At 39.4% G+C, this 13,709-nt stretch overlaps 1 long non-coding RNA gene across 4 annotated transcripts in view; it reads left to right on the forward strand.

The window, feature by feature from the left end:
* Nucleotides 1-13,709, forward strand: part of LOC112488037 (uncharacterized) — a 325,581-nt gene that overhangs the window by 199,818 nt on the left and 112,054 nt on the right. For all 4 annotated transcript variants that reach the window (XR_003051708.1, XR_003051709.1, XR_003051710.1 and 1 more), the window contains 2 exons: nucleotides 1,450-1,538; nucleotides 13,493-13,600. This is a non-coding gene — a long non-coding RNA (uncharacterized LOC112488037). The remainder of the gene's footprint in view (nucleotides 1-1,449; nucleotides 1,539-13,492; nucleotides 13,601-13,709) is intronic.

A 13,709-nucleotide genomic window follows, 5' to 3' on the forward strand; every position in this document is an offset into this window, starting at 1 on the left:
TATATATATATATAAATATATACATACATATATATGCATATGTGTGTGTGTGTGTATGTATTTATTTACATTGCTTGCCCTATATATTTTTATAATATATGTATATGGGATAGATATGAGCCTAAGCCAGTCCTGTGAAACGAATAATTAAAACAACAAAACATTTCCTCTGATTGATATTTTAAATACCCCATTAATAAAGCGGAACAATTGCCTAGTGGCTGCTAAAACAAATAAACTGGTAATTTATTTATTTATTTTTTTGCTGTCAGCTAACATGGAAGTGCAAAAGAAAGTGTTCTAATTCCAAATCAAAGATGACCGATGCTTAACTTAAAGTTTTTTGTTTTTTAATATTTCATTACTTTGAGAAATCCCAGCAAGCCTGTGTTATCCTGCTTTTCCAAGGTCTTTTCATTATTTCATCCTCTTTGACCATCACTCTTAACGTGTGCACATTTTTACCCACGGTCATATCTGTTCTCTTTGGCACGTTTTTTCCCTCATTTCTTCTTCTTTGCTTCGCTACCTGCTTCTTGCCAATTTCATGCCAGTCCAGTCCTTGGAGAGTCACCAAGGACATTGGAAACAATCACACAACTCTTTTGTCTCTCTAATAAAAAATATATATATATAAAAAAAAAACACTCCCAGGCTCTTCATAATCAACCATTTTCCCATTGCAATTAAAAAAGGACTGGATAAAATGTATTGTTAGTAATTTCCTATTCCTCATTTCACAGTTGAAGATTATTTATCCACACACAGCACTGTGCGAGTGTGCATTGTGTGGCCCGCAGCTATTTTCCACACTGGCAACCATGAAGTCGTATTGACACTAAACATATGGTCGGGCCGTTTTTTCAGAAACTCTCGCAGACTCCCAACGTTTCACTTGTCTTAATGAATAATACCATGGTGTATTCCAGCGTCTGGAGTCAGTTGAATTTGTCCACGGAACCAACAATGTCCTTATGGGTGAATTAACGCCGTGCTATTTCCATTTCTGCACCAGAGAAAATAAAGAGTTGGTAATTCTATTTGAAATTTAAAAGAAAAAGCCTAAAAAAAGGACATTGGTGTTTACAGTAAGTGGGTCATTTTATGTTCCATTCCTTTCCGATTCATCCAAGTACATCCCTGCAGAAGTAAGAGATTAAGGCGTTTTTTTCAGATGCAAAAAAAATACTTGGCTTTGTATCAAAAGCTATTCTTGTGTGAAAAGAATAGAAAAGAAAAACCTTATGCTAAGTGACAGGAGGGGAAATGAAAATAATGAGAACTCAGAAATAGAGTTTGGAAGACTAACCTTTTACCATTCAGACAAAAGGCAGATATTTCTGTCCGCAGGCCCTTATCACACTGACCTCCAACCAACAGGGTAGGAAATAAAGAAGTCCACGTTCTAATTTTGTTTATTTATTTTATATTTTTTCTGTTTTCGTGAAGGTCACATTGAAGAACATAAATACGTGGAAACATCCATCACAAATTCCTAACATCCAAATGGGCCGTTCAACTAATACAGATGAGAGGAGGTGAGTGTCTACTATATTCCATTATGAGTGGAAATGTACTGCATTGCAGCAAATGCACAGAGATGATGAATATTGCTCACATATTTCACATTGTTTCACTTCTTTGCTTGGGACACGTTGGTGAAGTCCAAAATGAACCAAATTGGTGGACGTAATTGACAGAAAAGCCACTTTAAATCAACTCTATGTAATATTGAGCGGTGTCACCCGTTAGAAGGTCCAGTAGATTTATGACTGCGCCTCCAAGTATGTGCTGCAGAATAAATGAATAAATATTAGCTGCTTTTCCATTAAAAATGCAGCCAATGTTTGGCAGATTTATAAACAGTCAACAGTTGGATTTAACTTCATCCATTGCAAAATATACACCCACAAATACTTGTGTATATTTGGGTAAATACTGTGGGAATTTATACATATGGAAAACTGGAGAGTTATACCATTCTGTTCAGTCAATAGCTAATTTTTTAGGTACATGGTGCTAGTGCCGCAGTGTATTTGGTTTGACTAGGAAACGTCCTTGTTGCTACAAAGTAGTGGTCTCCAAAGTGGGGGGCGAGCCCTAAGTGTTGACATGGAGGTTAACAATAATCCACAAGAGGGGGCACAGCAGAAACAGTTAGAAAAGCACGGCCTTAAAGCATAACGACGACTGAAGGTTTGGTATTATTGAGAAAGCTGGTTAAGCCATGATAAAGATGACTTTAGCATTCAAGTGTAAATGGAAAAACGAATCGGGTATTGGAATCGACAAATATTTGCATAGCAAGTTGTTGAACATGTGTGTGAGATGGCTTCTGTTTGTAGGTTATAAAAAAAGGCATTTTGATATAACTATAATATTATACCTGTCCTAAAATTTAAATACTAAAAAAAAAAAAAACATTTACCCAAAGTAGCTGTCAGCATTACAGTTAAGGTAAAATAATTGTCAAAACACTGTCTGCCAGCAGAGCCATTAGAATGGAATGACATCAGTGGAAAATGTTTTCTTCCTCTTGACGACTCATGACCTCCAGTACCTTGTTACAGCTGAGTAGCAGTTTGTTGAGCTTGTGCTTTTCTCTGCAGCTCTGTTACACAAAAACCCTGTCAAACAATGCCTCACCATAGTTTGCAGTTGTACACTCACATTAAAACTATGTGGCGCGGGCAGCTCGCTTTATGTAGCCGTGGGAAAACTGGACCATGACTAACTGCATTGCTAACCACCCAAACAGGAAGATAAAGGATCATGATAACATAACATAATTAGATAAGAAGACAATTGGAAATTTCCAAGAAGCAACCCACACCCCTCACCCTATTATGAACCCCCTTCTCCACATTTTAAAGCAGAGCATAAGTGCAATTGTAAGTACTAATATTTGAGTTTCCAGGTTGCACAAATGATCAAATATTCTTTCATGAAAACAATGATAAAAGTTCTTGTCCAACAGCAGTCAATCCAATCCAATTCCAAATTTTAAATATTCCTTTTCATTCCTTTTGTTTATTTAGTCATTGTAGAGTCTTTTCATTGTTTTACCGTACATAGAGCCATTGACTCTTTTCATCAGAGTTTACTAGAGGATTTCTTTTTCCTCGTTTCGTGCCCCTTGAAGAGCTCTGTCGCCCCCTCTTGGGGAGGAGCTTGTCATATATAGAAAACCATTATCCTGGACCATTTAAAGATGCAATCATCACCAGACTATGTCATGGCTTCAAGAAAAAAAGAAAACAGATGGAATTGTCAGGCTTGTTGATTTGGCATTTAGAATTTATTGATTGATTCCCGATGACAACTCATCAGCGCCTCTGATCGGCACAGTGAGTCCAATTAATTTCTTTTCAACACAACTGACACGTAGTCATGTACGAATGTGAGAACTGTCCTTCATTCTGCCTGACAGTTTCTTTGAGTCATTTCTCAATCCATGATGACTGCTGGAAATTAAAGAGCCATCACTTAGGAGTTTCACTGCGAAGACTGAGTCTGAAGTCTGCCTGTAATCACAGATCTGAGTCTTAAATGAGAATTCAGGAGGCATCAAATTAGCCTGCCCTCTGTCAAAATCCCAGAGACGTGGACAGGTCTGGCCACGCTCGCCATATGGTTCTCAAAAGTTTGCAGCCACTCACAGTGGACTCTGTAACCCCTATGCCAGACGTGAGTCCGTCGTGAAATCTTGTGCTAATGACAAAGGAGAAGAGAGACGATGCAGTTGAGTTCTTAGAGAGACAGACAATAAACAAAAAGGTGCAGGTTAAGTGACAGGACAGATGGTCTGAGTTTTGGACCAAAGTCACTTTACCTGGCTGCACTCCAGTCACCTTCCTCTGTCCATACTGTACTGCAGCTGCTGAATAAGCAAACTCCACACAGTTAGGTTTTGTGCTCTTTATTTTGCTTACTTTATGCTTCATCTTTGGAGATTAAAATGAATGGTTTTGCTACATTTTTATTTTGTGATTGCTTTAGTTTGCTCTTGATTTGTTTTGTTTACTTTTACCATTAAATGCATCTTTGATTTGTCTTTGGTAATTTGGAGTATCTTTTTATTATGGTGATAGTTTGAATAAATTATAAAGAAAGCTTCATCTTTAGAAAATGTCCTTTTTTTGCCAAATTGCATTTTGACATTTTTAAACTATTTTATAATTTTTTAGTTCTAATAGTTGTCCACTTTGGCAGACTGCAAGTTAATTTTTGTTTATGATAAGTTTATAATTTAGTTTAAAATGTTACAGCCTTTGAGACATAGTACTATAGAACTTTTCCCCAATCTAGTTTGCTTTGTTCCTGTACACATTTTTACTTGATTAAAAAAAAAGTATAACCGGTGTTTTTCTTAACTTTTACTCCTTTAGCTTAACTTCTAGGCATATTCTTTGAGTAGATTCTGCGATTTTAGGGCTGACTTTTTTTTTTTAAAGAGACATGTATTTGAACACAGTGCATTGTTTACCAAACAATGTACTGCAAATAATAGTTTTCTAGTAGTTGTTAGACAGGAGGTGTGGCCAGCTCAGAGATTAATTTAGTGCTGATGTGAGGTGGTTCATAGAGTAGGAGAGAAGCATAAATATGGACTATACTGTCTCTAATCTTTGCCTTTCAGTGATATAGTAGTTCATTTGACCTCTTTGGATTTTCAGCAGAGGACGCTTCCCTTTGGTTAGGCTGCTAATGACTCATAGACGTCTGAAATGGACTAAAGCTCCAGACTCTGACTTCCCAGCAGACACTCCATCAAGGTTAAAACCTGCAGGTCTACAGGCACAGCTTCAGATCGGTGCTAAATCCTAACAGGGATTCTGAATATTTGCTAATGCAACACAGCAATTATACCTGAAATAAAGATGTTAAAATAGCCTCTAAGCTGCAGTAAAGCAGTGAAAACAGGCCCATTACACTTTAGAAATAATGAATCCCACAACCTGTCTCGTTATTTCAGTGCCTCGTTTGATCCGTCCTCACAAAAAGTTAAAACTTAGATATTAGGATCATGACCACAGCAAAAACTCCCTGGAGCTTCAGCCAGTTTCCTGTCCTGCTGGATTACTCTCTGATAAATTTATTGGTGTTGTTTCTTTTCTCTGATGCCTTTGATTGATGGTGAATAATACTCTTGTGCAACAAAAATAATCAAACGCTCAGAGCTCAGTTTGATGAATTACAGAATGTAAACTTGATTAATTTTATGGAAGTTTTGTAGCACGTCCTCACGGTTTGTTTTTGCAACTCATTGCGGAGAAATTAAATGGGTCGGAGACAGTCTACGGTAAATAACACACACGCCCCCGGGTATTACTGTAAACAAGGACGGTCTGGATGACTTGTGGAAAAGTATAATTGCCTTGGCAATGTTCTGAGATTACCTGATTGGATGGTAGATAAATCAGAAGTTTGAGATAAATGTTTGTAAATACAGAACATGTAACTTGTTCTCCCCTGACCTGTGGAGGGTGCTGTAGCCAATAGTCTGCTCTGAATGAGGATTAAATAATGTTAGAACATTGTTTTATATAAAGATAATTAAAAGAAAAAAATGTTTTTTTTTAATTAAAATTAAAAAATGTCAGTAATAAAAGTTACTGACATTTCATTCATGTGGATAAAAATAACAATATTTCCAGCTCCACTAAGAAGACGGTAAAAGTATCTCAATTCCAAAATTAAAAAAAAAAAAACCTTGTGTACATTCAACAAATGCAACGTGCACTCCTGTGAATATAGACCTGAGCAGGATGGATATTGATGACAGTGCAATACCAATTGGTGTAATTAATGCCCAGGTTATATTGGAAGGACACCGAGAGCGACGTGGGCCATTTATCAACACTAGTCCTGCTCATTCTCGCCCCATTGAGCCGTTGGAGTAGATCGGCTGAGCGGAATCGTAATTGCGGACTCAAGCCTACATCCCCCACCCCCCCTGTGCATTAAGACAGGGAGACAAGACAGGAAAGTCAAATAGTTAGCCCGCCGTCCTACCTCCCCCTTCTCTCCCCTACCCTTCTTTCGGCACTCGTCACTTTTGGACAGTGTACAACAAGCGCTGGAAGAAATATTTGTGTGACAGCGACGAAAGCACACTCCAACTGCTGTATGAGTGAGTGGAGCTGGTCGGGGGTCTGTCACACACGGCAGGACTTGGAGTAGATTACACAACTCCAAAGGAAATGATTCTGAGCCTTCAAAGTGGCACTATAAGGGGACTGACCTTCGGCATGCCCCCGAAATAAACATTTAAACTTCTCCTTCGGAGACGGCGTTTTGTAAAGAGATGGGAAAAGAACTGCATTTCAAACTAGAAGAGAAAAAAAATCTCCCATTTATGTCAAATGGAAAATCGACGGGGAGCTTGCAGGTCTGCATTTACCATCGATTGGAGCGAATGTCAGAGTCATTTTGTGGAAGATGTGCCATTTAAATTTCTTTTCAGTTGCAGAATTCCCACCCTTTAACCAGGCTCTGTCTGCCGAGATGTGCTGCCACAACCACCTGCATGTTTCTCATAACATTTTGAAAAAATTCCCTGGATTTGTTTTTTTTTTTTTTCATTTATTATTCATTCTAGTTGATGGTTCATTTATTTTATTTTATGTAGAGGTTAAGGTGAGGGGGGATGTGGGGGAACGGGGGGAAGTTTGCGCATGACTTGTCAAAAAGGGTGTTTAATTCAAAAACATAAATGTCAGAGGGAAAGCCAGCTGAGAGTGTGGTAGAGGAGCAGGCATGCTGGGAATACTGACAAGCACTCATTATCATCACTGTGTTTTTGGGAGTCAGGCCAGGCAAAAGAAGAGAAGAAGGGTGTGAGAAAGGAGGGTGAGAGTCTGGGGCTGGACAGAGTATATAGGACATATGTAGTTCTGAATGTTGTTGAGTTTAGGACAGTCATGGTGAGATTCTAGAAATACATATACAGCATGAGGTGGTGTGCCCGCATCACCTCACTGTGAATGACCCGGATGAATGGGACTTGGAACAATGAGATCAGTGGGACAGTTTGGTGGAACAGTGTGGAGATAAAGGTGGAGATGGTTTGGTCTCGTACTGAGGACAGAATTGGAGTGTGTTGGACATCCAAGGATCTTGGGGACAGAGCAGAGATGTATGGATGTTGTCAAAGTCAACATGAAGATGGTTTGGGTAAAAAGGAGGAGAGGGATTGGCTTTAATGGAGGCAGATGATCCACTGTGGCGACCCCTGACTTAGTGAGACCTGGCAGTCATTGTATCTGTAGTGCTGACTATTGAAAATGTAAGTGACACATTGTCACACACGGCTTGAATACTTGTTTTAAAATCTAAAATCTTTTAAAATCATAACACCCTGTTTTTGGTGTTGCCACTAGATGGCGATGTGACTAAAATGTCTTCATATTTCTGTTGTCTATTCCTACTGAGAATAATAGAAATTCCACGATACTGTAAATGATTGACCTCGTCTCAATTTGTGTTAACCAATATATGGTTACCAAATGTTTACCAAAGACACAGATATAACAAGTCCAACCATTTTGTTGAAAGTACTCATTTTTTTCTGTAAGAGAACAAAAATTATCCTTGACAATGGCCTTGAAAAAATATAGAAGAAAAACAACCCTCTGTAGACAAGTGGACACAGAGCAACATGTAGAGACACATTTTTCTGTTTGCTTGCCTTTTTCTCACAAAGTGGTTTCTCTCTCCATTAACATGTGCTGGACCGTCTTAGCCAAATACGTCTGCAGCCAGAAACCCAAACACACTCCACTCCTCTCAGCCCGGCGCTTCATTGTTTTTGCAGATCATTACATGTGTTGTGTTTGTGTTGTTTCGTTACTTCAAACCTCAAGTGACTCAACGTCTGCTCAGCCACTGCTGGGTGAAAAATGCAAATATTTTGTCTTCACTTCATTACAGTATCAGTATAAACAAGAGGCTGGTTCTCTGTCTCCCCTCATGGAACCACCTGTGTCAATACACTGGAGTGTGTTCGTGTGTAAGGGGGCGGTGGGAGGGCGTGATATCATATTAAATGATAGACTGCTGACCTTTCCCTGTGATCTGAGGAGTCAGCAGAGGAGACAAATAACCTGATAAGTCAGGCCACAGTGCTGACGGTGAGCTATACAAAAGCCCCTGAGCTTTTCATCCCGGCCTCCACCGCTCTCAGGTGATAAAGTTTAGTTTAGTTTGGACTCTACTGTGTCTGGAGAAAAAGCAATGTGTTGAAGGATGAGGCTGGTGGAGACTTGTGATGTTCAGGCCTTGTCCTCTTTACACAATTGTACTGCTTTTAAACCATTGTATTTGGAGTGAGACAAATACTGTTGAGTTGGTGATTCAGTTAAGTGCAACCCTGTTTCAGAAGGTTTTCGAAAAAAAAAAAACAAAACATTAAAAGTCTTCTTCTGGGACCAGGGATATGGTATCTGTTGTCTATGTTCGGTCAAGGTGCCCATTTGTTGACACATTAACGACTGCAAGTCCACTCAACTTTTTTATTTAAATGCTAATACCTGTAGAAGTAATTTTTTGATTGAACCACCAAACTGTTGATGTTCTTTCTGTCAGGCAATCCTGCTAACCACTTTTTTATTAGGCACTTAGAGCCAATGATGAATTAATTTAATAAAAATCAAATGACGGGAAATGTCTAAATAAACAGAAGATTAGTTTTTTCGAAATAGCTAAATCAGAGGTAGGCATTAACAGAAAACCTCAGGGCCAAAGACAAGAGTCGATTAGTGAAAATTCCCTTGAAGTATTAGTATTAGTAGTCTTTGGATGATGTTCCTGTTTCACTTAGACTTTACTAGCAAGTAGTTCACAGTTAACCAGCTAATCCAGACATGTAACTGTCTATAACCTTCTTTAAAGTGACACTAGATTTGATTTCTGGTTCAACAAATGGAAACTAGGTTGTCAGAAAAAGTCTGTCCTTTGTCCTAACAGGTGATAACTTAAAGTTTTTAAAACTCTCCTTGAGGTCTAACAACATTTCTTTAACATAGGGTTACAACTATTACATTTTACACAGCCTTTGGTTATATCACAGCTGGGAGTACATGCACACACACAGTGAGCCATTTCTGCACACAACCTGAGTGACAGTGTGCATAAGAGGAAAGAAAGAGTTGTTGTTGCACCACAGCAGATGGAGAGAGAGCAGCCAGATCTGCAGTGTGTGCACAATACAACTTTCCTACTTTCACTGCACTCTATCACACACACACACACACACACACACACACACAACCTCACTCCCCTCCACTCCCTTCCACGTGTCCCCTTCAACCCTGCAGCTAAAAAACACTCTGTTGCGTCTCCTCTTGTCGACTCTCCAGAATGACTGTCAGCAGTGATCGGCTGCTGTGCCATCACCAGTGGTGGTGACTCCGTGGTAGACGTGCACTGTGCTGTGTTTACATGTGTGTATAAGTTTGGGCTGGGGCGGGGGGGTAATAGACTTCCACCCCTGCCAGTCTTATCAGCGTCTTTACCTGGCAATCAGTGCTGTTATTGTAGGAAAGAGAAGGTACAGTGAGAGACTTTATCACTATTAATTACTCTTCATTTTAGTAGACCACATTTTTTCCATAATCATCTTTCCTAACCTGGTTTCCTAACAGCTAACGTCATTTAAAAGCCTACGTATGCAAATTTTTGGGGGTGAAAAAAAAATGTTTCGTGTTTAATACATTCCTGTGACAGAAGTAGAGAAAACCCTTCCTTCAAGTACACAGTTATACTCTCTGGAGAAGTAGAGCCTGCATTTGGAACGTACAGTACTGTACTCACGGTCTGCATAAATCCTGACAAATACTGCAGTTGTACAGGTGGTTTTATTATATCCGCTGATATCTGCACTGAAATGGAAGCATTAAATCAAACCACAGAGAGAGTGGTGGAGGCATGTGGTGAATAAAAAAAGGTCGCAGAGGAGAGGAGAGGAGAGGAGAGGAGAGGAGAGGAGGGGAGAGGGGCTGCCATGAGGATGACATTCTGTACATAAACATCTGTTTTGTTTTGTCATGGCTGCTCCCCAGGGTTTCCTGCTGCTTGGCATTATCCACGTGTGGATTCATTCTCTTGCCTTAACGTACGCGGCGGATTAGGATTGTGTGTAGCTACTGTTTGTGTTTGTGTGCTAATTAAGTGTTGCTCCTGCACAGACAAACACAATAGAGAACTCATCAGGGAGAGAAACCTGTCAGTAGAGCTTCCAGTGAAAGGTCCATACACATGTCCTCCCCTAGGACCAAGGAGTGTGGCTGCTGGTCAACCTCTGCTTCTTGTCATCCTGTGTGTGTGTGTGTGTGGGCAGCAGGGGTGAGGCAGAGAGAAGAGAGGGAGGGAAGAGGACTCTGGAAAGAAGTACACACATGGACCAGGTGGAGGTTTTTGAAGGAAGAAATAATTATAGCGTAACAGCACAGCCTCTACAGTCTGCCTGGGATTACTGTGAACCTCCTAATATATATTTTAAAAAAAGTTCTGTACAAATTTGTCCAAAAATGTATAAAATCATTTGTATAAAGTGCTAGTTTTATAGTCCAACTTAATTTAAAAAATGTCAAAAGAGCAAAAATCAAGATGTGCTAAAAATATAAATGTTCAAATATTGCTAAAACACAAAAAATAAAATAAAAATACCCCTTAAATTGCCTAAACCTCTGCCACTTAACAAAATATTAGCTTTTAGATAATCATAAGTTACTGTACACGTGGTAATAGTAGTAGTAGACTAAAGAATAGGAAAAGAAAAACGATGATGACGTGGTCATGCACAAACATAACAAAAGGAACAACCAAGTTGTAAGGAACAATGGCAGTTAATGTTTAGCAAGCAGCTCTTTATAATTAAGCAAAATATATTTTATGAACATAAAACATTTAAGTAGCAACAACTAATGTTGAACAACTTTGCATATAGCAAAAAACACAGAGCTTTGATTCTCCGTCATTGTCATGTCCTGTGATGTCACATATGCTAATGTTACATTTCAGCTTCTAACCTAAATCCTGTAACAAACAAGCAGCTGTCTTCAGCTTCCGATCACATTAATGCATATGACTAAAAAGAAAACATGCTTACACACATACACATCTACATGACTGGTGACGTCTTCCCAACTTCAGATCCATGGGTTTAATTATGCTAAACCATGCATGCAAAACAAAAACGAATTGAAGTACAAACAGCTCTACCTACTGTAGAAGGAAATATCAAAGACATCAAAGTGCTGTCCTTGTCAGAATAATGCATGAATAAACAGATATTTTATATACATCACAAGAATGTTTTGTTTGTGTATAAATATATATATATATATATATATATTGTGTTAGGGGTTATGGGGGGTAGGGGGGTCGGAGGGGTGAACATAATAATGAGCAGACAAGAGGCCACAGTCCCTGGAGATTAAGCTCACAGATCTTTGTTGCTTCTCCCTGACCCTCAGTCGTTGAATTGTATTTGCCCTCATAGAGATAGGACTCCATTGATCTCAGCAGAGGGGCAAAAAATCAGCTAATTAATTAGTGTGGAAGTCAGGATGCTTGAAGCAGAAGTCATTCTTGTGGGGAGAGAAAAGAAAAACAACAAAAGTCCCCGACTTACGTTGAGCGTGTCCCTGCAGAGGCTCCAGGTCAGGGCTTTGCTCTGTGTACCATATGTAAATACATCAGTCCATGTTTTATTGATGAGCCATGGTGTTAACTTTGCTATGGAAATGTGAAGATATGGAAATGGGCGGAAGTGTGTTGGATGAGAGAGGTTATTTTAGAAGATCGAAGTGGGATCAAGAGTTGAAGGTTTGGTACCTTTATACCAAGCAACTTAGAGACTGTGAACACATCATGTTGCATGAAATGTTTCACAATTTTACGTTGGGGTACAAACCAGGACTACAGTCAGACCAGTCCAGATAATGCACACAGTGTTTAGAAACAGCCAACAGCTCATCATTTGAGCTGCAACATGAATACTTCCCCCAGCATCCCTCAGATACACCCAGACCACGGTGGATGTCAGGCCACCTCTATCATACAAATCTTTCAAGTTTTCTTCATTTCTGTCTTGATCTGGTTTGTTTAATAGATTTTTTTTTCTTAAAGTTTTCACTTCATAGTCTATTTGCTCCTGTGTTCAGTCTCGCTTAGTGGGAGGACATGCACAGAGTAAAATCATGTTGTCTGTGAATTATTATACCATGACAAAACAGTCATGAGTATGTTTGAACGATTATACCAATGCCACTTGAACGCAGCACCCACTCTAGGCCGTTTAGGTCTCTTGGGTGAGAGGGGGACGGCCAGAGCCCCTGATTAAAGAAAAAACAGCCGCACTATGTGCTGATGAAAATATGCTGTATATTATATGTCATCAGGGATTTTTTACAATATTGGACTTATCGGAATGACATAATAGTTCCTGATATCGGCCGATCAATATGCACCCCTAGTTGTTGATACAAATGTCAGAGCCATTACTGAGGTTTTTGTTTTAATACAATTAGCAGTTTAAACAGTGACTCTTCTTTTCTCTGATGAAAGAGATGCATGCCTTTTTTTCTCTGCCTCTTTGCTTTGAAGATAAATGATGCACAAAGTTTTCGATTGGCTTTTCAATTCCATAACTGCCGCCCACGCTGCATTTTACACCTATATTTCCCTATTAGGCCTCATCTGTGTAGACCGAGTGGGTGTCGAGGAATTTGAATTCATTGACATGTCTCTGTCTCTCCTCTGTTTTGTTTCACCTGTTTGTAGAGTGTAAAAGTGTAATTATTTTTACTCAGGGTCTTTAAGTTCATATTTTCAAGAGAACAGATTCCATAATGTGAAACAAACAGAAAGATGTTTCACTACCACTGTGATGTTTACTTTGTGAGTTTGTGAAGTCAATAAAATGAATGCCAACCACACGTATGGACAGAAACAGTACCTCTCATCTCTTCATCTTGTGCAATTTATGTTAATCCTAATTGAATGTTAGGTAATTGATTTCTAATTGTGAGAAATAATAATAGAGGTTCTAGGTATCAGTCGTCAAATGGTTGATGTGGTAAATCACATTTTGCCAATTGTAGCTAATTGTTTATCAGACTTGTTTCTGCTCAGATCATAAATGTTTATAGAAAACGCCAGAACTCAGACTGAGGCTTTACTGCCTGACAATATCATGTCTCCTGAGGGTTGTAATTGTTGATCGTTTTGATTGAATTACACCAGCTTCAGCAGCAGCTTAAGGTTGTCCCTTTCTAATTGGAGTTGTTGACATTAAATGTTTCTTTGCCTTTGAACCCTTTAAAGGCAGTCTGTGCTGTGAGTAATTGATATCTGACATGTTTTAGTTGCTTTTGAATATAGTGAAGTGCTCTTTTCATGTTTGACGTACAGGTAATCAGTCATTAAAAGGAAAAATAAAGAGTAAGGACACGCAGCCTATTACAGCTCCATTGTACTTCCTTTACAGAAACAGTAATGAACGTGCTGGGTTGAAGTCACCACGGAAACGGCCCTGTGTCGATCAAGGTGTCAGAAGTGATTGGGACTGGACAGCACTCTGGCCTGGACCCATGGGGTGAGTCAGATCACACACACGCACACACCTATAGCGTGAGGTACAATCACTGCTGTCACCCCCCCCCCCCCCCCCCCCCCCCCCTCCCCCCCCCTCCCACATGTCCTCG

Source organism: Cynoglossus semilaevis, chromosome 1 (assembly GCF_000523025.1).
Source record: "Cynoglossus semilaevis isolate Cse_v1.0 chromosome 1, Cse_v1.0, whole genome shotgun sequence".
Classification (NCBI taxonomy): Eukaryota; Metazoa; Chordata; class Actinopteri; order Pleuronectiformes; family Cynoglossidae; genus Cynoglossus; species Cynoglossus semilaevis.